Genomic DNA, 25,898 nt, shown 5'->3' with positions numbered 1-25,898 from the left:
TAATTTTTTCTTACCTCTTTCTTTTTTATGTTTATATCTGTATACAATAAGAATATAGTGAAATGTGTCAGTGTAAAGTTGATTTCACAGATTTTTCAAATTCCTCACCCTCAACAGCGTGACTGTCGCCCCCAAACCGCTGACCTTCTCCAGCCTGATGTGTCTCACACCATCTTCTAGTAGTTTTGTTGCCCAAAGAGTTGGATGCTGTCAGGCCTCCATGAGGGTGGATTTGGGAGGGAGGGGGAGAGAATGTTGTACGCCTCCTACCGGTCATAACAGACCCCTTACAATGAAGTTTTTAGTGGACTTTGACTTGGGCTGAAGAGATTAGAGCTGAGGTTGGTAGTCTGGGACGAGAGTTAGGAAGGTACTGCAATGGATGAACAGAGAAATAAGGATCTAAATTAGAGTGATGAGAACTCCGACTTCGCATTGTTAGATCATGTGTATACTGTTGAGTATTAACACACAGCTTAAAAAGAACCAAAAACGGGTATGTTCTTATGTGTCTCCACAGAGTGATAGGCTGAGAAATTAAATTGAAATTGGTAAGTTTTTTTTTTAAAAAAGCCAATTTGAACATATCAAATTGGGTTAGTGAGTAACAGTGACATTGCTTTGAGCAAAGAAGGGCATATCAAAATTGCCAGTTTTCTACTTTAATTGGTAACTTTGAGTTAAAAGAAAAAAAGAAAAATTACAAAATTTTGTATTAAGCGTTCAGTTATAGAAACATCTTAGATAAATGCTATGTGAATTTGGTTTTCCTTTTATAATCTTTACCATGTCACATAAAGAGTAGCAGATGACATAAACAGATGGACTTGTGCTATCTGCTACTGCTTAAAACCTTTTCTAGCATTTTTTTGGGCCATATTCATAAACATAGGATATGGTAGAACTAACTTGCATCTGTTTAAAATCTCTGGTAACTTCTGTTAAAATTTATTTTAGTAGGTTATAATATGGCAAGTCTTTTTAAAATTATGGACAATATTCTACTTTAGAAATAAGATCTGAGGTCTATTTTAATAATTCTTGGCAACTGTAAGTTTGCAGAACTAAATGAAAACTTGAGTTTTCATGTTGGTGAGAGTTTTTAAGGAAATTATTCATCAATGATAGTTTCAGTTCATGAAAGGAAATGGGAGAAAGACATGGAAAGATTCTTGTTCTATTTAATAATCTCTGCAGATTTTTATGCTTTTCGAAGTATTTTCAGTTTCTCAATTTCTTTTTTTACCTATGTTTTGCTAGTTTGATAAGTAGCATGTTTTTCAACTGAGCAAACAAACTGCTCAGTCCTGATTAGCTTTATGAACTTGGAGAAGAAATTTAACCATGTCCATTCTTTACTTGGTAAAGAGTTTTCCTGATTTTAGTCAAAGTAACCCTGGGGGAAACACTTTGAATGTTGTACCCACACCTATATCTTGACAGGAAATGTCACACACAGTCTCAAGGAATTCTTAAATAATTAACTTTAATTTAAAAATAGGCTTATATTTAAATAATTATTCAGGTTATTGAAGAAAAATCAAACCTAATGAAATTCACATTTAGTCCAATTAATTTTCATAGAAAATTATTGTCATAAGACAATTGATTTAGTTGTGTAAACATCAGGAAGAAATACACTTTCTGCAATAATAGTTGTAACTTTCAATATCTGATTATTTGGTAACTACTTCATGATTTTAGAATGAATTTAATAACTTTCTTAATTTTAAAAAGCTAAATTTAAAAGCTGGAAGCTGTAAGTTTAAAAAAAGCTCCAGGTCAATAGTTATATACAGAAAAATACTAGTGATACGTATGTTCAATTTTCAAGCAAGTGTATGTGAAAGACTGTCTTTTAAGTAAGAATCACTGAGTAAGGACAAATCTGAGTTATGTCTTTTTCCCAAGATTGCTGGGCTAGCTCACTGTTCCCAGGACTCTGTGGAGCCTTGACTTTCCAGAGAGTTCCCTGAGAGCGTCAGTGTGTAGGAGGGAGGAGGTCGAAGTGGCTGGGCTAATAACATTTTCTCCCTGAACTTCCGTGTTCTCTGGATCCACTCTGTTCTTCCATATTTCATTTATTGAAGTTTCATCTAAAAATTTCTGTTTTTGAAAGAAAGGTTTTGCTATTAAGCACAATTAGTAAACACAATACAAAATAAGATTATCATTTCTTAATCATGAATGTTAAATTGATGATCTGGATCAAATAGTTATCAAATAAATCTGCCGTTATTTCCTGAGCCCTCAGGCAGTTATTTCCATTTTAATTCTACCCAACAATCACAGGATAGTTCCAGAATTTTTTTTTAAGGTTATTTTGGTATAACATACCAGCATTAAAATATTTATAACATGCTTGTCTCCTTAATTCTTAATTATCTTTAAAAATCCTCATTGTAGGATTCAACAGTTTGCTAACACAGAATTTGTTAATCATGGTATTTTCAAGACAATGCAAAATAATTATTCTATACATACATGCACTAAATTAGTGTCGAGTCGATTTTGCATGACCGGGGACAGGAGGGAAAGCTTAGCTGGTAGCAAACGTAGATCCTCAAGGATGTACCTGTTCCCAGTTCCCACAACCGACAGCGGCAGAACTAGGTCTGAGAGAAAAAGCACACGTTGATGAATCAAAAGAAAAATGGTAATTTAAAAGATAAAAAGTTGGGATGTCCCAACCAAGGACAGACAAGCTATGTGGAGACATGAAAAGCATACGTTCCTATGTATTAAATGTTTTCGATTTCTCATAGCTGAGGGCTCACAGGCTTGCCTACTCATATTCCACACGGTGTGTTTACTTCCAGCTCTTAATGCTGGGCCCAAGCCCTAGAAATCAGTAGAGCCATTAGATTAACAGTGTCACCCAGGGTATCCATTAATATCAGACTCTGTTTCTCTGTGGCAAAACCTCCTCATTCTGAATTCCTTCAAAGGCCCCTTTGCTCTTTGCGGGGCGCTTGGTTCTGAAATATTCAGTTCACAATGGAAAAAGATTAAACAGACAAACAAACTTCGATACTCTCCATTTTTTTTTCAGGCCAGAAGTAAACATAGATGTCTCTCAAGCTTGTGATAGGTGACCTTTGTTGTCTGACAGGAAAATGAAAAACCACCCATTTTTATATTTGGCTTAATAAGATACGTGAGGTAGCAATGTTCAATAGCCAAAACTGACTGGTGATTTTCTTTCTAGATGACCCATTAAAATTGGCTGAAGATAATGAATTCATCCATCACTGATGACTAAAGAGTACTGTCCCCTGCATGCACTCAGGATAATAGCATTGGAGAATGAAGGGTATTAAAATCATCAGATAAATCTAACATTACTGGACAAAGTCATTTCAGGATGATCATTCAGAGGTCATCATTTTGCACATTCATACCAGTTTTCAACTGGTTGAGGCCCAAAATTGGAGAAGAAGAAGGCTGGACAGGAAGCAATTTCTTTCAAATGACATCCGTAATTTTCAGCTACTAGGTTGCCTAGCCTTTTTCAGGAAAAAAAAAAAAAAAGGGAGAGAGTGCAGTTGGAGCGTTTCTCACTTCTAGTTTCATATGTTTTTTCTGCTTTTCACAAAGTTGAACTTTTATCTCTCTGATTAGTATTAAGCCATATGAAGGAATAATACTCACACATAATAGGCCTGAAGTCTGTTAGGTGCAGGAGGGTTTACCAGCTGCAGCAGAAGCTGTCAGGTGTAAGCTGAGGGCTTCCCCAGCGACATCCCGGCCTCCTCCGCTTACCACCTGCATAAACTTGGCACTAGCTGTTTAACTGCTCTCTACCTAGGTTTCCTCAACCATAAATGGGGATAACAGTATTAGCCAGCGAGTGAGTCTGAAGTGAAAATTAAACGTATTTATATACACAAAATACTCATCAGAGTGTCCGGCACCTAGTAAGTCCTCAGCAAAGGTTATTCATGGTATTTTTTATTCTTACTAATTATTGCTACTTTTTTCTGTTTTGACTAGGAATGTTAAAAAAGGTACTGAATATATGTGTCTTGCAGGATCTCTTTTTTGGCTTTTCTCTGTTTCTCAGCTCATTGCTGTAGAATATTCTCTAAGCCAGCTTGCATTTTCCTCCTGCTAAGTTTTGTAGCCCTCTTGGTCAGAAACTACCCTTGTTTAATCCAACCAGCGCATACACTTGGGAAATCTTGGGATCATCAAAGCATAATACTGGGCTTAGCCTATAGTGGGGGCAGGGGAAGGGCGGGGCAAGGAGTCTGGAATCCTCAGAAACGTCTGGAATGTGAATGGCTTGTTTTGTGGTTCTTCCATGATGGGAGATCATAAAAAGACAGGATCTGAGTGTCTGCTGTTTGCTATGAGTGACTCTTGTGCGGGTAAAGGAACAAGGTGAAAGGGAGTGAATGTTGGAGAAGATGTTACGACCAGTTTATGATACAGGAAATTTCTCTCTGTGAAGGAGATTTTGGGTAGGAGACCTGGCTGCAACTTTGGTTCAAGAATTCCAGGCAAATCAAGCAAATGGGCTCCTGTGGGGCCCGAGAAGCCATCACAAAGCCTGTAAGATAAGCCATTTTCCCCTGATCTGTCTCCTCTTTATCCTGGGACCCTTGAGGAGCTGAGGGAGGATCCTCTTTCCTGATAGGCCCGTAGGGAATAGATTCATTTTTCTTAGCATCAGATTTAGAACCCATAACTGACCACGGTGTATCATCCAGACATGCTGATGGAAAGTTTTGCTTCTTTGCAGTCCATCTTCATGAAGAGCTATTTATTTCATGCTAACCAACTCTGTGGTTAGAACCTGCGATGACTAATCTAAGTGAGACATAATCCTTGGCCTCAGGGAGCTCACAGTCTAGCGAGGGAGGAAGACCTCATATCCTGACTCTATCTGGCCATTTAAGCATAAAAATTCGTCTAGAAACAGAGAGGAAGACGAAGCCAGTTGACCAAATAATCTGTTGCTGCTGACCAATTTTTTTTTAGCCTCAGCTTAAATTCATCCATTTATATATAGCTCATTTCAAGAGACATATGGTCTCAAAAATGAAAATATCCCTAGACTGTTTCCCTGCATTAACATATCTTGATAGACCTGAATAAAAATGGGGCTTCTTTAGGTTTTGATGCTTCTTATGTTGTAACACTGAAGGAGGCGCTCCTAATGCAGCAAGGACTTCTTACTTCTAGGCATTCTTGGTCTCCATGTTTGCATTTTGATTTTATTAGTATTTATAGGACAGCCACAGGGCTCTCAGCACAGTCATCAGTTATATAAATTTTGTCGAGTTTCACTCTTAAAAAGCAACATTGGAGCCTCCAAAAGGGATAAATATTTATTGGTGGAATTTATATATCAGAAAAAGTCATTTAAATTCATTACTCACTGTGCCCCTGCACTACAAGCCTGTTGTACAGAAGGCACAACTTAGAGTAAGCCCCCAATGCCATAACTTGGGTTTAGAGTTAAACAAAATTAATACAATTATGTAAATTCTGTATTTCACAAGGAAGATTATTATTCCTTAGCATGGTAAATTGAAAATGCGCTGTGAAGTGTGTTGACCTGATGGCTAATTTAATGGCATGCTACAGGCCTTGTGGACCATTTCTACTAAATTACATATGTTTGAATATTTTTAAAAATAATGATTTTGGTTGCACAGTAACACAGAGTTCTAACAGAAATTTGATTTCATTTAACATAGTTATCTCTTCCTTCTTTTTTTTAGATAAACTTATACTTCTGCCTCCTTCTTGCTCACTTATCACTTTTTTCCCCCCACGCCACCCGTGGAATGGCTTTGGTGTCCCCAACTTAAAAAATCATTCTCAACTGTGTGAATCATCTTCTTTTTTTTTTTTGTAGTAAAATACGCATAACCTAAAATTCACTACTTAAGCCATTTTGAAGTGTACAATTCAGTGTCATTAGTTCCAGAACTTGATCATCACCCTGAAAGGAAACCTCATGTCCGTTAAACCATCCCTCCTCATTCCATCCTTCCCCCGGACCCTAGCAACCACTGATACACTTCTGCTCATTTGTCTTCTCTGGGTAATCCTGATGACGAGTGCAGTACAGGAAACGAACACACCTAAATGCTGACCTTACTCTTATTTGGAAAGTCTCTTTCAAAGTTGCACCTCTTTTCGTATTTGGTATGCTTGTCCTGACACTTACCTGTAGGATACTGACAAACAAACATCTTGTTATACCCATGTGTTAAGAGTGTCATCTGACGCTGTTGTGATGTTCTCTATTGAAGTTGTTAAGAGAGTAAGTCCTAAGTGGTCTTGTCACAAAAAGAGACGTTTTTCTTTCATTGTGTGTCTGTATGAGGTGACGGATGTTCACTAAACTTATTGTGATAGTCACTTCATGATGTATGTAATTCGAATCATTATGCTGCACATCTTAAACTTACACAGTGCTGTATGTTAATTATAATCTCAGTAAAAATCAATCTCAATGAAATCAGGAGAAAAGGAAAAAGAATGTCATCTGTAGCTATGGATGGATGGAGATGAAGGGCATGTGATAGTAAAATTAGTAATTCAGTGGAAGACAGCTGCTACTAAAACGGAATTTACTCGGCATAGTGATCTTGAAAGTCGGTAAATGTTTATTGAGTAGTTCCTAAGTGCAGAGTTCTGGGAGGGCACTAAGTTAACATTTTGGGGAGATTATGCGGGTAGATTCACACAACACTCAGCCCCTCCAGCAGTTAAGGAAAAACGCTGTCTCTTCAGGCTTCTCCACCAAAGAAGAGACCAAATAACTTACTGGACTCCTTGGATATTGGCCCTCACTTGGATATTCTACTTGTTCCTTTATGTATCAGCTACTGTACAAAGAGGCATCTTCTGACTGGGGCTTGAAACAATGGGTATTTTTGGAAGTTTTCCAAAAAGCTCTGACTGATGGTAGTCTATGTAAATGACGACTTTTCCTGCTGGAGTCTCTGGCAGAGGGAGACAGCTTTCACCTGCAGGGCGCCCTTGGCGCTTGGGAATCATTATCTACCTAGCCTAGTAACCAGGTATAGCCCTTTGGGAATGCGAAACAGTTTGCCACTGAGATCTTTTGGAAACTGAATGTCTGACCCAGGGATGCCTTGTAGCTCTCCAGCCTGCCATTCCCATTTTATTGTGGGTTGACTGGGGCTCAGTCTCTAATGAGCTAGGAAGGGCAGCTGTCCCTCAGAGGGAAGCCGTATCCTCCAGTTAGCCACCTGAAACAAGGCCACTGGCTCAAGGAGGACTTCAGTGCTCCTGAACCCTGGGTTTGGTTCACCAGTGGTTCAGCTAATCTGAAGCTTGATGGCATCCCTGGGCTGCTGCAGCTGTTCAGCCTTAATGCCAGTAATGCAGAACCAGAAACAGAGGTGATTACTCAGTGGGCAGAACTCAAGGTTCTTCTCATAGCCCTGGTCAGGACTCTCCTTGATGAGCCTTGTTACATTTTTACTGACTCCTGGATGCTTATTTTCCCACTTGGAAAACTACAGACTGACAGATTAAAGATACTCCTCTTTGAGACCATGAGTGGTAGATACAAATCATGGCTGTTCATTGAATCCTTTGAGTTACTCATGTAGATACCGACTTTAAAGGTCTGTTCCCATGAAGCTGACTGCAGTCAACCTGCTGATTGAGCCCGCACTGCCTGAGTGACAGGATCACTGTCTGTATCCATCTTTGCACCAGACGTCCCAACACAGTGACCATCACAGACTGGACACAGAGTAGAGGACTCTCTGTTTCTGATGCAGAGGCTACAACTGCATGGCAGATTTGTGACCTCTGCCAAAAGGTTACAGAGAGGCCACTTTGTATCTGTTATGGTTCTCGATTACTCCCGAGAGACTGTTGGACTGACTGGAACCATTAGTGTATCCTGATTGCTGTTGATACTTTTCAGGTCACAGAGATGCTGCAGTTTGATCACCCAACTCTGGCTGCACCACTGTGGCCTTTGAACTAGTCTGTATCATATTTTTGCCTTTACAGACTGTTTGTACTTTGACAACGGAGATGCTCTATCACAAAAGCCATATGATAATAGGCTGTTTAGTCAGGATAGTTGATAGACCTTCCATGCTCTGGACCATTCACTGCCTTCTGGTATTTTGAGCATTGGAATGGCCGTCTCAAAAATTAACTCAAAAACATTCTTTACACCTCCCTCGTCTCCTCCCGATCCAAACACCTTGGTAAAGAAGTGGATCACAGGATGCACCATCTTTAGAAAGGGATTATCTCTTCTCTGCTTCTTCCTGGTTTATGATTAAGATGAAGAGTGTTGAGTGGGAGAGTTATACAGACCTGTTTTGAAAATTCTGGATTCTGCCCTCACCATCCTGGGTGTGATGCTTCTTTTCTTCTCCTTAATGGCATCCCCCACGCTAGTCTGATTTATACACCCTTTGGGTGGCAGTGGAGCCTAGGAAAATCACACTTTACTTGGTTCCATCACCTGGATTCTCTTCTTGGATTGACATGGTCAAAGGTCATATGGATTAGTGACCATTAATCACTGAATTTCCCCAAAATGGCCCACCTAGGCCAAAATAAGTCTCTTTAAGATTTATAAAAATGCCACCAGCCCTCTCCTGCTTGACCCTTCTTGATGAAAGTTCTGGATGCAGGAAGGGGATGACTGGGGAAAAAAAGATTATAGTTTTAACTATTGGAATAGGACACACTCCCTTTTTTGAGGCAGAGTGTAAAGGAGAGCAACAGCCTGGGGCAGGAACACTGTAGACCCTAGGAGGTATGGGGGCAATGAGGGACACTGTTGCTCTTTGTCTTTCATACTCAAGCCCGGAGCTTCCCTCACCCAGGAAAACATGGTGTGCTTCTTCCAAACTGTCATGAGTACCTTAAACTAACTTCTGAATCTTCCATTTCTTGCCACATGGCTCTGGCCATAATTTGATCTCCATTCCCCAAAACTTTATGTAGGATTCTGCTGGAAACAACCAAGATGGCCCAAGATTTTGGGCCTCCCATGCAAAACACCTGCCGGTACCTTAAGACGTCTTTTCAAACTCCTCCCCTTTAGCCATGATGGTGGCATGAAAAACAGGCAGGTTGGACTGATGGTCCTCAGGAACAGCTGTGGTCTGAATATTGGTGTCTGATCACAATTCCTGTTGAAGCTCTAATTCCCAGTGTGATGGTATCTGGAGATGGGGCTTTTAGGAGGTAATTATGTCATGAGAGTGGTGTCCTCATGAATGGGATTAGTGCCCTTATAAGAAGAGACGAGAGAGAGGGTCTCTCTCTCTCTACCATGTGAGGATACAGCAAAGGAGACTGCTGTCTACAAACTGGGAAGAGGGCCCTCATTAGAACCTGACCGTGCTGGCTCTCTGGTCTCAGACTCCCCAGACTCCAGAACTGTGAGGAATAAATACACTTCTGTTCTTTAAACCACCTAGTCTATGATATTTTATTAGAACAGCCTGAACTAAGACAGGCAGTCTCTCCAGAAATAACAGATTCAATTATTTCAATTAAACTGGGAACTCTGAGGCTTAACCAGTCACTGAAGAGTCATGTTGGAAGCATGGTCAACTTGTGCCTCTTGACTGATGTAGGTCCCAGTTGGGGACCCTGACAATTGGTTGGCCCTGGCCTCCGTTGGTTATACTAATTATCATGGCTGATGAAATGGTGTAGTCCAGAGAAAAATCTCCAGAATACAAGATAGTACAGAAATGAGAGGTCATTGTTGGGAGACGATTCTCTATAGGTTCTTTTTCCCCTTTCTGCACATCTTTTGAATAGAAGCACTATCTCCCTTTGTTCTGAACAGTCTTAGAGGATGTTTGTATAGCAAGCAGCCTTGAAAGATGAAGGTATTGTCTCTCTCAGGAGCAAAGTGCATTTATCGTTTTGCCTATTATAAAAGATTTAGAATCCCTGAGCTTCGTGTTGCTTCCACTTGTAATGCAATCCACTTGGTGGACAGCTATCACCTGGTCCTCTTTGCATTGTCTTGTAAGAATTGGGACTTAAGAACCAGCATAATAAAATTGAAACTTTGACTACTGCTCTTTCTGTGAGTAATAAACTGCTTTGTCTCTGACCCAGGAGTGTTTTGTTTTCTGCCAGCATCCATGAAACTGGCAGGATCTCTCGTTAGCTTGCAGTAGGGTAAAAATGTCATTCTTCACAGTTCTTGACAAGCCTCGCCTGGAATTGGATCTAAGCTGTGATGTGGATAGAGAAGTTGTTTGTGAAAACAAATTTTTCAAGGAATGAAGCCAGATCCACCAGCCAGAATTGCTAATGGAAACGCAGATCATGCCAATATGCTTTGAGGAGTCAGAGCAGTGATTTGGGGTTCTATAACTGGTTTGGCTTAAAAAGTATGAATTTTTAGTGGGCTTAATGAAGTGACTTTTCTATTTGAGCTAAATTGATTGAATCATATGAACCCATAGTAGTGTTACTTCTTAACTGCACAGAGTTGACACACTGAGTGTTTCTTGGTTATAGCAACAAAGCAAGACTGCCTGTTCATTTCTAGATAGTTGGATGAGTAACTAGAACACAGTTCTCATAATAAGGACCAAGAGAAGCACAGTCTCACACACTGGGTTGCAGTTTTGAAACTGAAGAAAGGTCGAGATCAGATTCCCCGTTGTCATAAAGGGGGATTGTGATTGTGAAAATGATTGTACCATTATGGCAGGGTAAGCTGATTTGGGAAACAATGCTGAAAGCCAGTGGTGAGTAATGGGGCACTGGGTCTGGATCTGAGTGGTTGAGAAAGATGACTCGCTACAAATAGGGGTTTTAGAGTCAAAGAAAAGACCCCATTTCGTGATGAATAATAGGGAGAGTGACATGAAACTGAAGCCCACCCTCTGTAGAAGCTGGGCGCTTTACATGGATCCTGTCCAGCTCATGCTGGAAGGAAACTGGTATGTGGCCAAATCTGACGGTGTGGGGACTCAGAGCTGGAGGTGGTGCGAGTTCTACAATCAGTGGCCTGTGGAATTGCTGGGAAAGTCAGGGTGAAGGAGAGGACTCAGGGAGCCACTGCCGTCCTGGAATTTCCTGCCTGTGGGAATGGTGCACACCTAAGGGGCTGGGGGAGCCAGAAATGGGTGACTGTGCTCCGGGGACCAGGAAGGTTTGCCTAATGAGGGACCAAGATAGTGCCATCAGCGTGTTTAATTCGGCTTTATGGTTTTCTTGCTACAGCGTCCAGGGTGCTTGGTTAGGAGACTCCTCTCTGCATGCAAAGGACAGAAACTTACTGTTGTTATTGTTGCTACCGCTATTATTACATGAGCATTTATGATTATGTCAGAGTAGAATGTGTCTTTGAACCAGAAATTAATGAAACGCTCTCATTTTACTACTTCATTGTGTTGACAGTCACATAAATTAGTTTTATTTCTGTTTGGCTCTGACGAATCAATTTGGATACTTTCCTTCAGTAGCAATGCTACTTTTAATATTTTCTATCCAAAGAGGAGAGAAAAGATCACTTTGGAAGAATGAGTTTAACTAAATATATAGCTTTATTTTCAACGTCTGCAAAATGCATTTGCATTGTCAAAATATGAATGGGTGTAAAACATGTTTGTAACTTCCGATTTCTTAAGTGACACAGACCTGGGTTAGGGACACAAAGATAAAATATGGGTAACATCCACGATGGGGTTCCTTAGCTCAAACCTTCAATTTTATAACTACTTATTTGGGTTGCACACTTTATTTATTATTTCTCTTATTTGGAGGTGGGCTGGGGGACACAGATTATTTAGGGAAGTGTAACAAGTAATCAGACTCAAACTGAGGGTTGGTTAGAGAGAATAGCAGGGATGGGGAGCTCTGTTGCCAGAATAAAAGCCTAAATGGGTCTCGGTTCCTCTAACTTCCATTTCTCCCTCATTCACATCTTACACCTACTTTGTGTATCCAACAATGAGACATCTCAAATGCAATGGGATAACCTCCAAATGAGGTACCATTCCTTTTAAAATTTCAAATAGAATGACTTTCAGTCATTGCAAGAGTGAGTTCCTTCCCTCCCTTGGAGTGCTCCTATCATAGCAATGCCAAGACTCAGAGATACGTGTTGAGCAAAAAAAGTCAGTTTCCATTCCTGCTACGAACGAGCAGCAGAAAAACAAAAACAGAAAAACAGGCTCAGTCATCCAGGATCAAGGCTAAAGTTTTTTTCTAATTTAGATATCGCTGCCATGTTCGGTAGACCTCTCCCGCATCAGTGCAGTGCAAGCAGCGTGGGTGTCTGGAACAGGGTGCTCAAGCAGCACCAGGAGCCAGAACTGCTGGCCACCAGCCTGGTGCCAGTTGGGGTGGTGGGGAGAGGTCCCCCTGTACTCAGGGTCTCCTCAGGTTAGGAGAGGACCACAGATTTGACAAGGAGCTTGCTCTCCTTGGATTTTGAGCATTGTTTTCTCTATTTGAAGGAATAAACATACTTTCAGGGAAATACTTAGCATGAGAGAATGAAGTAATCTCATGGCTGCCATGATCAGTGAGGGGTAATAGGGAAATTATTCCTGTTGTGGGGGAAACATTTTTGTCTCCAGCTCACTTATTGCTTTATTTGCTGGGGTTGACTTGTTTGTGTTTCTGAAGTTATTATTAGCAAATATCTTAATAAGGATCATTAGATGAAAGGGCGTGATAATTAAAGGGGGAAGAGAAGAGTTTCAATCAAACTTGGTCTCCTTTTCAGTTTTGCCCAAGCTTGGATCAGCTCCATGGACGGGAGAGGGTCTTGGACCCCCTCCACTGTTCACGACTTGTACACGCTGGTCCTGCAGCAGTGACAGACCTCAGTCACAGGGCTCTTTAGCCTAAACCTTCCCCGGAGCCTGCTTTTATTGTGCCAAAACCTTTTCTGCTTCCATCTATGAAAGTAGTTCTTTTAGTTAACACGTGGTATATTCCTTTTCCTAAATCCTTGCTCTCAAATGAAAACCTGCTTTGTGCACTACAGAAAATCCATGCAGAGACCAGGACTAGCAGAGAACAGAGACACTGGCCATCTGTTGATTTGGCTATCCTAATGCAACCTGGAAAACTTCCTTTTTTTCTTTTTAAAAAAGGTTTAATTTTAAAATTATATAAATGCCTAAAATGGTTAAAAAGCCCAATATGAAGCCACGAATTTCTATCCCCAAATTTATAAAGTGTTGCGATTGACTTTACTCACCTTCTGGCATATAAAAATCCAAATAAATATTTTTAAAATCAGGGCACATGCTAGGAAGCTTTACTCTTATTCAGATGATAGTATCATTTTCTCAAACTTTATGTATATATACTTTTGCAGTTGGCTTCACAAATGAATTAAAACTAGAGCAAAAATTACTTTCACTATATAGCTTTTTTTTTTTTTTGCCTTTTTTCAACTTTTCATCAGAGTTGGAGCTATGGATCTCCGGGCTGTTTTCAGAATTCCAATCTGCTATCAATACAATTTGTCACCTTTGCCTTTTTCAAGTCATTTTTGGTTTCAAAAGAGACCCATGGCCTTAAGGTATAGCAGCAGCAGTGGGAAACTGTCTAAAGCCTCCAGTGAAAATAAGGATCATAAAAGGATGACACATACAGATTTTTGACATGTGGTGGGTTTGTTTTTAGAAAGTCTCTTTGCTGTATGTCAAAGCCCATATATTTGTTTTCAAAACCAATGGGATGGATGGAAATTAACTTTGGATGTTAGAAGAACTCTGGGTTTTTGTTTGCTTATTGATTGTTGTGAGATTGTTTTTCACTTGCCTTGAACCATCTCCCTTGTCCCCTCCAAAGATGCCAAATCCAGAAGCTTGGCAGAAAAGCAGTCAGCAGTTGTTAAGAGATTCTTTGCTGAAAGAAATAGACTCATTAGAAATAGACGAATTCTGTTCCTCCTCTGACATCTCTGCAGCTATTCTGAAAATGAATTTCTAGGTTATTTTTATAAGTGGATAGTGTACAACTCTCATAACCATGATAGTTAAAGATTTGGAATCTATACTAAGAAGCTCTCAAGAATTTGAAAACAAGATCAGAAGCAGGCCCCCATAATGAAATACTCACTAATAGTCAATATATAATGAGAGATAGCCAACTGCAGAAATAATACACTGAAATAATAAGAATACGATAAAATTAACCCATTTTAAGAAAGCATTGGCAAGTGTATTAATAATAAAATTTATGATGTTGTTGTCCTAATATTTAAATCCCAGCAAGATGATCACAGTGGTTGAATGCAGGAAGTCCAAATGCCAGTCCATAGATAAGCTGTATCAGAGTGACCTGCAGTTTTAAAATTATCACTTAAAATTTTTGATATAGTCCCTAGGGACTGTTAATTTACAGCTATTGAATCAAAATTGCAGAGACCAAGGGATCTTTAAATTTAAACATTATTTCAAGTGATTCTGATGCAGTTGGCCTATGAAATGCACTTGTGATCTCCTAGTGCAAAGGAGGGTATCCTTAGCAACTTGTCTCAGAGGGTTGACAAGGTGAAGCAGGCTTTATAGAGCAGAGATGAACAACACAGAATCCCTGCTTTAAGGAGGAATATGTAAGGGGTCAAGGGTTGGGCTTGGGGGTTACCAGGAATGAGTGCTATGCAGGCACCAAAGAGAGAGGAACCTGAACAGTTCTGGAGAATCCAGAGTGAACTTCGACCAGTAATGTCTGAACTGAACATTATAGGATGTTGGATTCAGCAGGTGAGTGGAAGATACAGGAGAGACACTGTGTGTGCAGAAGCTCTGGTCTGTGACAAAGCGTGTGCTTGGCAACCTGCAAATAATTGATAAGCTGGAGGCAAGAGGGTAAAGTTGAGATCAGGGAGGAGGCAGGGGCTAGATTTGAAGAGCATCACATGTTGCACTAAGGAATTTTTATTCTGTGTGAAGTAGGTACCATTGAATGATCTTATACAGATAAGTGACAAGATCAGTTTAGTGTGGAGGGGTGGGGGGGTGGGAGGGGTAGTAATTTGGAGCTGAGTGAGGTGAGAACCAGAGCAGTCAGGAAGCCATCACAATAGCCCCAGTGAGAAAAGTGGGGCTGTGGCAGCATGAGAAGAGAGGAGCGAACATCTTGATCAAGTCATGAGCAGTCCTTAGGGGCACAGAATTACTTCTGCCAAAGCATCCCAAAAACGCAGGGTAGTAATGATGTGACCTTTGGGGTTATAGCAACTGAGCCCTGAGCTTCCCACCACTGCCCCACGTTTCTTTGAATTGTTTATACACCATCTTTAAAATACATGCTTATTTTGCATTCTACATACTTTATGCATTAACTTTCATAAGATGTGATGTGTTAAATGACTTATTATGATGAAGATGACAAGGGGAGAACGGTATTCCAGGAAGATTTGTTTTGTTTATTCTGTGCCTTTATATACCTGATGTGATGTCACTGTCCATGGATGTCTCCATATTCCTGTTTGAAAAATCACAGAATGGGACAGGCATTAAAAAAAAAAAAAGCAGAATTAGAGAATTTGGATGTGGTAACTGGGGGGATGCAAGTGTAGGATAATCCCCAAATTTCTGACTCAGGCTCCTGGTTGGGTGACAATGTCCTAATCCCTGCTGGGTAGTTGTGGGACGGGGGCTGGGGGGCAAAGAATTGCCTTTCTAAGGAGAAAAAGAGGATGAGGAGGAACAGTTTTCTCTGAAGCAGCGAGGGAATGATGGATTGATTCTGAGTTTCTTCTAGGACACCTGGGTGGAGGTGCAAATAGACAGGTAGATCCATGGCTCTGAGCTCTGGAGAGACAGGATTCAGAAATACACGTTTGTTGAAAGTATACTTATGCTTTGAAATCATCTTTACTAATACTAGAGATGGATTTAGTATTTGCTTGCTGGATAATTCTGGTCTGCTAACCTCACTAGTTTCCCAGCTTAGTACTTGAAAATTTATAAACAGTTCTGCTTTGAGACAGTAGGGGTCAGAGGAGGTGACTACAGGGTTAATCGGAAGGGAAGATGTTCAGTCTCCTTGGTTAAGCCATGAGCAGTTCTTAAGGACACAGTCCTCTGCTTTGTGTTTGCCATACTCAGTGAAAGAAAACGAAAAATACAACAAAATGGTGACAAGAAACTAAATGACAAGGCGAAAGAAAACATGTCGAAAGCAGTAAGAGAAGTAGATGAAAAAAACGACCTAAGAGAAAATGCAAATGAAATAAACAAAAGTAGATTAAAATAGAAATGAAAACAACATGTTCATTAAATTACTTAATAGAAATAAAAGATGAATAAAAACAGACTGAACTAATGTGAGCTATATGTTATATATAAAATCAGAACATTTTATTGTGGCTTTCTTATTTTAAAGAAATTTATTTTCAAAGGAAACAGAAGAAATAAGCAAAAAAGAAATAAGTCATTAATTATTTCATCTTCTAGGAGGTAAACACTTCTAACATTTTGATTAATATTCTTCTCATTTTCTATTTAAACCTCCCACAAATGTTATATAGGATACATATCATGCAGATCTATAGCATCTATGCACATTTACAACAAATGTGCACATCGTGAAAGATAAATAGATTTACTACCAAACAGCATGCACTACAGATATTCATTACACGTGTTAAATATAACCATTTTAAATTCTAGCAGGATAGAGGGTACAATTAAATTAATTAAAAATAATAATATAAAATAAGTAAAATAAGTTTAAAGTCCAGAGCTAAAGCCATGAGGGTGGTTAGGGCTCTTGGATTTAGGATCTCTTGAAATATTCCCTGGGCCTCCCTCCTTAGAGTTATATTTCCCTGCAGGGGATCTTTAGCAGATGGCCTTTGAGCTGAGAGCAGAAGGGCAGAGGGCATGACCTTTGCTCTCTTGCTGGGTCCCTGTATTCTCTTATGCAGCTGTTGGAGATGCTTATCAGCCTTCAAAGGCTGCCTGCAGGGAATTCCTGCTGGGTGCCTACGGGCACATAGAAATCCCTTTTCTTTGGAGAGTCTCTCTCCCTCCAGAAGCCAATCTAACCAACACGTGTTTAGCCCAGGACAGTATATAAAATCCTTTTAAATGCACCATCTCATCTGATCTTCACAACAATCCTGTGAGGCAGGTATTATTTTCTTGACCTTTTTTTTTTTTTTCAAGGGGGATTAAGTCACTTTGCTTAAGAACACAAATAGCTAATAAGAAGTACAGCCAAAGCTCAAACCTACATCTTTGACTCCAAATCCTGTGATCTTTGCTCTGCATTTACAGAGCCCCCTGCTTCTGCGTAAACGGATAAAATTGCGATTCTGGGTTTCTAAGACTGAAAGCCACACCTGCACCAGTGATGATTTTGAGTCTCCTTGGAGTGTTTTCTTTAAAAGACCTATGTGGACCTCAGTAAAAGCACAATAAATGTGTGTTGGAGAATAAACAGATACATCTTATACTTGGAGAGTGTTTGCGAAGTTTATCAGAGTCCATCTATCTTAGATGTTTGATTCAGAGGTATTTAATCTCTTCTAGATTTCAAAATCTTGATACTATGATTTTAATTAATGGGACAATAAATTTAAAAAAATGCTTTCCCAAAGCAAACAGCAACTTGCTAATGTAACTCGAAATAAAGTAAAGCTATTGGGATACGGGTGCAAATGTTGACACAAAAAGAGAAAATGCCAGATACTGAGCATCAAAGTGTGTGTGATTAGAAGAGGAGTGAGCTTACAAAAGTGAGAATGAGGACGTTTCTTTTATAATTATGCCAGGGACTTTCCCCATCTGCACCTGCTGTTTTTTGCACTTTCTTTATGAAATACATGGAGTTATTTAGCATGTTACAGATCGATCAGACTCTTTGATTCAGTCTCTTGCCTTCTACTGATGGTCTATCAGCTGCCCTTTTCCTAAGTGTATTAATGGATATAGAAACAAGGAATTCTACCAAAGGAGTTTAAATGCAGGGATCAAATTCTCTAGGATACTGGATTTTAAATCTGTGATGCAGCTAAACTCATTCCTTAAGCAAGCAGTTGTACGGAAGCCCACTAAGTAAAACAAAGAGCTGGTGTCATTTGGGGGAGGGGAGCAAGAGGGCAAACGGCAGTCCCCTCAGGCCCTTGCATCCTTTGTGGCAACCTCTGATGAGGGGTCTCACTCCTAGGACATGAAGCAGGTGGAATCCTCCAGTTGTATTCTCTATAATACAATAGAATAACAAGACATAGAATACATTCTATGTCTCACTTGGCTTCACTGAAAAGCAGAGGCACATAAACTCAGTACCATGAAAGTGGAAAGTGGTAAAAACCAACCTGTGACTGGTAACATTTCTATTTTTCTCAGGAAGTGTTCATTGTGAACATAATTTCACAAAGAATAAATATTCTGTCATTCTCAGAATTTAAAGAATGGGATAAATAACTTTTAAAAATACGCTAAATTGCATTGTATCTCTTTGATGTGTAGTTCAGCTCCTCCATCCATCGTAATGTTAGTAGATAGACTCTTGATCGTCAATCTATCCTCCCTCCCACATTTGTCAGTGTTTGTGTCCTCAGATAAACATAATCTGTTTTTATTGTTTATTTTTCTGAGAAGCTTTGAATAAACTGAAATATAGGAGCTCTTATTTTATGCACATATTTTGTAGTAGTAAATGGCTTTGGAACTTCTTGTGGTTAAAGTTTGGCCAATCAGAAATGGAGAAAATAAATTATATATATACACACACATATATTATATTATATCATACCCTCTAAGTCTGTTTTCTACTGTACTAGAGGGTATTGGAGTCTTTTGTGATTTTATAAATCACATGGTTAAATGATTTATGAAACTTTTGTGAAAATTATATAATTTCTAAAGTGCTCTTTCTATTAAGAATACAGGTATTTTTTTCATCGGGTAATGTTTCATACTCAGCATTCTTCTGCTTATGTGTAATAGCTAGAAATCCTGAAGGGAGTTTTAATCAAACTTGAACCTGGCATTGCTTTCTATTTCTCATTTGTAAATGGTTTTTGGATTTACCCTCATATGGTAGACAGTTTCTCTCTATATCCAACCACATCCTTCATTCACTAATGACGTCCCCATTCTTGACCTTTTAGGCATACAGGTTTTTCCAGAACTTGAGTCCAGTTAAACATCTTTCAAAATATCCATGGGTATACACTGACTATCTCTGCATCCTGGAGAAACTTAGGGGATGTGGACCTCATTCTCTCTCCATAATGATCTCATTGGAAATCAGAGGTCCACTCAAGATAGTTTCATTCTATACTGACTTAAAAGGCCTTTATATAGGTAAGAAAAGTTGGAGGTGTAGGCATACAATATAAAATCCCTAGTTTTTAAGTTTTTAAACAGTTATCACGAGGGGAATTTGTTTAGAGAGCTTATGGGGTGTGGCACGCTTTGGAAGAGAGCCTAGTTTCAAGAGCAAACAATTCCTGTGGACCAGACAACGTCTTTGAAGGAACTTATATAGAGAATATACACAATTGTAAACTGACTACGTAAGAATGCGCTTCCCTGTTTTCATAGACTTGGAGTCAACGTTAGTTTTACCCCAGTTTTTTTCTCCAGCGTATTCCTTTGGCATTAGCAGACCTGTGTGATCTTGGTGCTAGCCCTCCCATTTTTGGTCATGTTTACAATTTCTAAGACAGCTACCTTAAAGGAGTCTTGTTAAAAAGTGGATGTGAAAGTTTAAAAAAGAAATAAAGGAACATTGATGATGGGTTTATTCCATGAGAATGCATCAGTCGATATGTGTGTATATGTGTCGATTTGCTCTTCCTTTCTAAGTACAGACAAATATCGCATCAGCACACGCATTCTGAAATGCTCGGACGACCTGAAATGCCAGCCTTTTTGAGGCTTTCAGAGTTCTGGCTTCTCAGAATAAAAGTAAAGAGAGGAACTGACTCAACATCAATGGAAAAAAGGAATGGATTCAAATTTGAACTTAAAGTTCTATTTTCAGTTGAGAGAGTCTGTGTTGCTCAAGCATGGCTGTTCACAGGCTGGGCACACTGATCAAGCCCACTTCTTTTGAAACCTCTTACGACAATGTGTATAGATAATCCCATGTGACCCTTTATAATGCTTCTGTTTTGCATGCAATCAGATGGTTATGGGTTTTTGTACAAGAATTTCCGTTTGAGGCTAACCTTTTATTCCTGGTGTCATATATATAGTTCCTCTTAAGATATTTATTGCAATTACTTATGATTCCTTCATGTGAAGTTTTCAGAACAGTAACTGCCATCTCTTGCTTTATTCCAACTACACTTTTTTTTTAAACATTTTACTTTTTAGAGCAGTTTAGGTTCACAGCAAATTCGAGTTGAAAGTACAGAGAGTTCCCGTCTACCCTAGTCCCCACAAGTGCAGTCTCCCGCAGTATCAGTGTCCTGCAGCAGAGTGCTACGTTTGTTGTAACTGACGGACCTACACTGACACATCATCATCACTCTAAGTCCATAATTTTCATTAAGGTTCATTCTTGATGCTGTACATTCTCTGGGTTTTGGCAAATGTATAATGACATGAATTTAGCGTTAAAATATCGTATAGTGCTGCTCTAAAGATTCTCTATGCGCCACCTATTCATTCTTCCCTTCTTCAGAGTCCCTGCTAACCACTGGTCATTTTACTGTCTCCATAGTTCTGCCTTTTCCAAAACGTCATATACTTGAAATCATACAGCATGTAGCCTTTTCAGAGCAACTATACTTTTTTGAAACAAGGTAGTTGCAAATCATGAGATTCGTGTTTAGGTTAATGGCTATTTTTCAGATGAAAAATTTAGTAACAATTGTTTAAAAAAAAACTACTATGTTTTCAAGAGCTATGAAGGTTATATTTTTTGTGTGGTGATTGCATCCAATTTCAGGGGCCCTTTTCAGGTCCTGGAATAGGCAAGTTATTGTCTTAACTCTTTGCATACGTGTTCCTACCTCTTGTTTCTGTATTCTTGGCTGAGATACCTTCTGAGAAAAGAGACAAGTAAAGCTAAAATACTTGAAAAACTTTAAGATTGATTTTTCTCTTTTCATCTCCTTTTCTGTCAAGAAAGGAAATCCTGAATTCTAGGGGCATAACTCTTTAATATATTTCCTGCCTTCCTGGGATTTTGAAGACTTGAAATTTTCAAAATGGGTTGCTTCAGGCTGAAATTTTAATTACTTATTTTAGGCATGCCTTTCTGTCCTTCCAACCTAAACTTTGAATGGTTTGTGGTTATGACTCCTCTGGCTATCGTGAAGTAAGGCGACAGGGAAGTCTTGCTTTTTGTCAGAAGTAACTATTACAGACCTTGTTAGGTTGTGGTAATTTCTCCCCTCCTACATGGATGGGTTTAAAGGCTTAGAATGTGAAGCCTTAAAATCTCATAATAAGAAATCCATTTTCCTTTGAGCCATCAACCAAGTTTCCATGTCACAATTTGTAAATGTCATTATATTGAAAAAGGTCCTAGAAAACTGTGAAAAGAAACAGTTAACATGTGTGAGTTTTGCTAGCTTTCCATTCCCAAGTGTTAAGTAGGGAAGCCTAAGGCCAGGCAGTGGAAACATTCCAAGAGAGGTGAGATACTGAAGGAACAAGAGCATTAATGTCAACATCCTTGTTTTTAGAATCAAATTTGGTTCTACTGTAATACTAACAGAGCCTTACACTTTGTTCCAGGTATTTATAATGCTAATACTTTAAAAATTTGGATGAAAATTTGTCAAAATTTGTGCTCTTTTATTTTTTAATCAATGGAATATCATTTGGTTTTGAGAATAATTTTAAGTGCGTGTGAAATGAGGAAGTCACAGAACCAAGGGACATTATTACCTGAAGAGGAAGTGGTTTAGGAAACTTGTCAATCACAGTCATGACTAAGGAACCACTGTGGTCACCACTTCCGATCCGTACTAGCCGTTATCTGGAGGAGGGCAGATGGTGGCACCCCAGCTAGATACCACACTAATGAAAACTACTTGGGGTTGGAGATGAGGAAGATGGATCAAAGATATGTGTCTATATAACGTGTTTAATTAAAAAAAATCAAGTTTAAAAACTATATGTAAAATATCACAGTAATCAGTGGACCCTGAAAGGCAGATGTTCTTCAATGGAAAAATAAGCTTCATAAAGTTCACATAAAAATAATGTTTAACTATGTTTAAAAGCAAAATAGATTTCAAATTTAAAATAAGTCACCAGGAGTTATACGATGGATATATAGATAAGTAGACTGATTGATGCAACTCACAGAAGGAACAGATAGAACATTAAGCACATAAAAAGCTATGTCTAGACTAAAAATGATGTGCCAGAGTATAGTCAAAAGTTTGGGCATGTGGAGGTGGAGTCTAACATAGCTTACCTTTCAAATTAATTTCTAACAGATTGAGTGTCCTCAAAAATTTTGTTTTCAAATAAATAATGTAAAATAATGATTAATATAATTAACACTGCAGTATTAGATTTAAAAGTTGTTAATAGAGTAAGTCCTAAGAGTTCTCATCACAAAGGAAAAAAATTCTTTCCTTTTCCTTGTTTTGTATCTATATGAGATGGATGTTCACCAAATTTATTGTGATAATTTCATGACGTGTGCGAGTCAAATCATTATACTGTACATCTTACACTTATACAGTCAGTTATGTCTCAATGAAAGAAATTTTTTTTTCTGGAAGAAGAAAAATTCAAATATAGAATATCTTTATAAGGATCATTACTTACTACAGATTCTGGCACTTGTCTGATTTCTCTCTTTTAAACACAACAGGATGAAAATATATTATCTTAACAGCTGGCTCCAGATTTCTTTTTAGGAGTGTTTATGCAACACTCACTGGGGCAGGTGAGACCCTGAAGGTATGAGTATTGACAGGAGTACAAATAAAGAAAGAATTGTTGGGCTTCTGTGAGTCAGATGCAGAAAGAAAAGGAACAGAGAATTGGTGAAATGGGGAATCAAAGAAACTAGAAAGGTTAGAGGCTGGGTGGCCACACGGGCTAAATCTGCCAGTTAGAATCACTTGGGGGAAGTGGCTGAAAACTGCCCCTTGAGACTCTGAACCTCCAGGAAAATCCTGCTGTAGTAAGTAACACCTTTGGCTCTGTTGCTGCTTTTGAGAGAGAGATTAGAAGAAAGACTTTTGTTCCACCTTTAGGATGACACCAGGACCAGTATTTAAAAAGAGCCATGAGACAAAGAGAAGTAGATGCTAAGAGAGTAGATCTTAAAAGTTCTCATCACAAGAAAAAAATTGTAACTATGGATGTGATGAATGTTAACTAGACTGATTACAGTGATCATGTCACAACGTATACAAATATCGACTCATTATGTTGTACACCTAAAACTAACATAATGCTTTATGTCCGTTAGATTTCTTTAAAAACAAGGCTGTGAGACAGACTATGGAAACAATTCAACTGGAATTAGAAAATCGTATCAGAAGAGATTGTGAGAATTTGAGGCACACCCCTACCTGGTCCTTTATTAGGAATTTGGATATTTTTAGGGAAGGTTTTGAATTTCCACAATCCATGGACTGGGAGTTTGTATCAATCTTACTTAGATTTTTAAGGGGCTGTGCGACTAGATTACATTGTGGTTACATAATAAAGTGTGATCTCTTCCATGATTGTGTGTGAAGAGAAGGGGCCTCTATGTCCATGTTTTTATTGAGTTTTCTTTTTCATACTGATATGTAGACTATCTTTGCTATATTATGAATGTGGATCCTAAACCTTGGTCAGCAAGTATTGCAGCAAGTATTTTCCTACTTTGTGGCTCTTTATTGTTTTCATAGTATCTTTTGATGAACAGAAGTTTGAAAATTTAACGAAGTTTAGTTTATCAATATTTTTCTTTACAGTTTGAACTTGTAAGAGTTTTAAGAAATCCTTCCCAATCTAAAGTCATAAGGATATGCTACCATGCTGTCTTCAAAAATAACAAGTTTTAGTCGTTAGTCCATCTAAAATTGATTTCTGTATATGATGTTATTTTATTTGTAATAGAGATGATGATAAAGTTTATCTTTGCTATGAAGTTGCTTTATCTTAAAGAGCATTTCACCATTAACTGTGATGTTTATTTTAATCTGATTTTTGTAGATGTCTTCTTTCAGGTTAAGAAAGTCCGTCCTTCTATCTTCTTCTTGGCAGTTTATATCTCTCATGAAAGATACTGAATTTTATCAAATGCTCTTTTTTAATTCATTATGGTGATAACATGATTTTCCTTATTTGATTCTATTAGTGAATAATGTTAAATTTTCTATTAATTTGATCCTGCATTTCTGGAATAATTCCAGCTGGGTCATGACGTACTATTTCTTTTACATGACACTGTGCTCAGTTTTCTGAACTTATGCTCATAAATGAGAATGATGAATAATTTTTTTTCTACATATCATTGCTTGAGAGCTTCATAAAATGCATTGAGGAGGATACCCCTTTTTTGTATTCTCTGAAAACCTGTAAGATTGGAATTATCTGCTATAAATCTATTTGGTCCTAAAGTTTCTTGTGGGGAAGATTTTTAAATATTGATTTAATTTCTTTTAATGGTTTATAGACATTAAATTTTTAACTTAATTCTTGAGTCAGTTTTGATATTTTCATTTTTTAAGAATTTACCTATTTTATATACATTTTCAAAATATTTGACACTAATGTTTGCTCCTAATAACTTATTGTCATGTGTTTAAATTCTCCAGCACTTATAATTTTGTACTTTTTAGATTATAAATATCTTTTTTTAATTGTGTTTTCTGTTCGTCTCTTGATTAATCAAACCAGGGTTGTTTTACGTATTTTTTCAGATCTTTTCAAATTTTGGTTTTATTGATCTTTATTGTATTTTTTCATTAAGTTATGATTTTCTTTGATATTCCTTTCTTTCTTCCTTTGTGTTTGCTTTTCTATTTTTCTAAATATTTGGATTGCATACTAAACTTATTAGTATTCAATATTTCTACTTCTTGATATAAATATTTCATATTTCTAAGTATGTTTCAATATCCTAAGTACCACTATAACTTTATCAGCCATTTTTTGGTTTTGGTTTTGTAAGTATGTGTGTGTTTCTTTCATTTTTTTGTTTTCTAGACTTATTTTTTCTCTCTTTATTTTTTTCTTACTTTGTTTAGCAGTTGTGCTTTTTGTGTCTGTTCTTCTAGAAATTACCCTATTTATTTTAACCTGCGTATTTAACAAAGTTTAGAATTACCAAAATACTTACTTTTGACCTGTAAAATTAAAAAAAAAAATCTTAGAATTCTGTAACTCGAATCATATCTCCTTTTCAATCTATGTTATCACTGTTCTCGGATATTTTGGTTCTGTTACATTGTTGCATTTTTAATACTAGAAATGAAATATTATTTCATACATTCAGTACTTTAGATTTAATCACAATTTAACAGTATCTTTGCTGATGAGTCCTCCTTCTTGCACTCAGACCTTCCTTCTGGGATCATTTTCATTCTGTCAGAAATAGATCTTTCAGACTTTTCATTATAAGTGACTTTTTTGGTGATAAACTGTCAGGTGTTTTTGTTTCTCTCTCAGTATTTCTACTTCCTCTTTATTAAAGAGATTCAGTTTACTTTATTTACTCAAAATAAAGCAGTAGTAGTTAAAAAGACAAGCTATGGGGCTGGGAGGAGGGAAGGATGAGGCTTTATTGACTGTATAGAGTTTACTTTTGGGATGATGAAGAAATTGTGGAAATGAATAGTGGTGATGGTTGCACAATACTGTGAATAATACCCCTGAATTGTAAACTGGAAGATGGTTAAAATGGTAAATTTTACATGTATTGTAACACACATATACACGCACACAGACACACAAAGACAGGCTCAGGAGCTGGATTGTTGGTATTCAGGCAATTGCCGACCTTTT

General features: G+C 38.1%; 1 long non-coding RNA gene across 1 annotated transcript; it reads left to right on the top strand.

Annotated features, from left to right (window-relative positions):
* The first annotated feature begins 262 nt into the window (after nt 1-262).
* LOC140685543 (uncharacterized) lies at nt 263-3,339 on the top strand. Its single transcript, XR_012058803.1, has 2 exons — nt 263-551; nt 3,209-3,339. It is a non-coding gene; the product is annotated as an uncharacterized lncRNA (long non-coding RNA).
* Nucleotides 3,340-25,898: the final 22,559 nt, after the last annotated feature.

This window comes from Vicugna pacos, chromosome 14, assembly GCF_048564905.1.
Source record: "Vicugna pacos chromosome 14, VicPac4, whole genome shotgun sequence".
NCBI classification, from domain to species: Eukaryota; Metazoa; Chordata; class Mammalia; order Artiodactyla; family Camelidae; genus Vicugna; species Vicugna pacos.
Note: the sequence above shows the minus strand (reverse complement) of the source record. Positions and strands in the feature narration are given on the sequence as shown.